This window comes from Montipora foliosa, chromosome 8 (assembly GCF_036669935.1).
Source record: "Montipora foliosa isolate CH-2021 chromosome 8, ASM3666993v2, whole genome shotgun sequence".
Taxonomy (NCBI): Eukaryota; Metazoa; Cnidaria; class Anthozoa; order Scleractinia; family Acroporidae; genus Montipora; species Montipora foliosa.
This window is the reverse complement of record NC_090876.1, coordinates 32707546-32709522: the sequence shown is the minus strand read 5'-3', so window position 1 is coordinate 32709522 and position 1977 is coordinate 32707546. Positions and strand designations below refer to the sequence as shown.

At 39.9% G+C, this 1977-nt stretch overlaps 1 protein-coding gene across 1 annotated transcript in view; it reads right to left on the bottom strand.

Annotated features, from left to right (window-relative positions):
* The window catches only part of LOC138012663 (uncharacterized), a 32665-nt gene extending 30896 nt beyond the window's left edge, over nt 1-1769 (bottom strand). Inside the window, exon 1 of the mRNA XM_068859491.1 lies at nt 1635-1769. The gene's annotated coding sequence lies outside the window, so the exon portion shown is untranslated. The remainder of the gene's footprint in view (nt 1-1634) is intronic.
* Nucleotides 1770-1977: the final 208 nt, after the last annotated feature.

The window sequence follows — 1977 nt, the reverse complement described above, 5'->3', positions numbered from 1 at the left end:
CCGTGTCGGTGAAAGTCTTGCCTGTCACTCCCCTGGTAAGTGGTGTCTTTGTGTATAGAGCCTTCTGCGCGTATTTTCTTAGGATCGAGAGGGTAGTGGAACTGCATAGATTTCTCTGATGGACACAGTAGAATCATTAACTTAGCCTGCAATGGCGTCGAAAGTCATGCAACGCGAATGGCGTTTTAGTGGATCCTTAAACAAAATATACCCTTATGGAGCTCAATAATGGAAAGTCAGTTGGATAAACTAGGCATAAATCTCAAAAGCGACGAGTACTGGACTTCGACAACAATCTATCGCCCGTCGAGACGAAATCAAAGTGAGCAGTATTTACCTGAAGTACATGGTAATTTGACACAATTGAGTTTCTTGTCTTCACGCACGCAATGAAATAGGAAGAGGTTTTCGCCTCTAAGAGCAAATATGTTGTTTGTTTCAATAAAATTTTCGCTGGAAAAGATTCTGTGGTATTTTCTGCCTTTGTGAATTATAATATCATGTTGTGTATTGAATTTTTGAGCTTAAGGTTCCAATGTGATATGGGAGAAGTTTTTTAGTATTGCTCTGTAAGCAGGAAGGGTTCACAGGCCTGTTGGAAGCGTGCTTGAGTTTCAACAAAATGAGCCCCAAAATCAGTGAAAACTTGTGACGCAGATGAATAATAAAGTAGCTGCTATTTCCAAAATGATGGAATTACCTGGTGATAAATAACGTCGTACGCGTCTTGGAGAGTAAATTTTGACTTTGCATAAACAAGAGTTGGGCGATTGTGATCTTTGTTTTGACTTCGCTCATTTCTGTCATTTCATTGTCAAACTTTATAACACTTGACAGAAAAAGAAACTTACAAAAACCCGGTATCTTGCCATCATTTGACACAGATGCTTCACTGTTTGGCGAGTAAACATGCCGCGGTAACTTAATCACGGCGCCCGCTGAATTCCGGCCATGTCACTTTCGATTTTGCAATTTACTTGAACGTAGCAAAAATCTCCCAAAATGTTTGTCGCTGATCGTAACTTTTTATATTCTATATTCACGGTTCAAAATTAATGTTGTTTTCATGTCGTAAATATTTTATTCTCGATCGACCGTCCGGGAAACTTCCTTCTGCTCTTTCTGAAAACTGTGTATCAATATTTATTTGCTTTTTCATCAATATTTGTTTTGCATAAAGCAAGCTAACAGAATCTGTACCTTGCTGAGTTCGCATTTGTTAGCGTTAATAGTATTTTCGGTCAGATGTTTCTGTTTTCTCTGAGGGGTTTATTGTTTCGGTCTCCCATCCCAACACTAACCCCGCGAAACAGGGCTTGACTTCAGTGAAGTTAAGTATTACAAAGTTTTCGGATGCTCATAGGGCACACTTGTGGTGAAAAAAAGTTGTGAGGGAACTTGAAAATTATCAACATGTCAGCCCAGAAGCCAATGTTTCTCGCTTCTCTTTTATTTGTTATTCTTCAGAGACTGGAATGCTGTATTTCAATACCACACAATTCAGTGCCTTCTGATTTTCTGTAGCACGTACCACATGCAAGCCAGTGTATGCTTCACAGAAGCATCTAGTCTTTTAAGCATTGACCCCTCTTAAATATATGACCGACAAAGAGATCGTTGTTTGAGATACATACCTCTGTTCTCTCAGTATCAAACGCCTTGGTATTGAAAGGAAATCAGTGACTTTTCTTCAATCAGCTCAATACAGTTTTGTCACTAAAATGGTGCTCAGGATCAACCTTCAACTTAAATAGTCAGACTTCTCTTTGTGCTGTCGTGGTGGACGACTATTGGTCCGCGCAGAGGGAAAGTCCCTTTACTTCCTTCTGCAGCTTCTTTAAGGAATGCGGTAGGGCAAGGACTGGGGATAGGAGATCGAGTTTCGCGATTGTCTCGTACTACATCTTGAAATTAAAAGGCGAGAATACCTGCGAGGATTATAGCTTCACTTGATTTCACTTGAAATTAAAAGGGTTA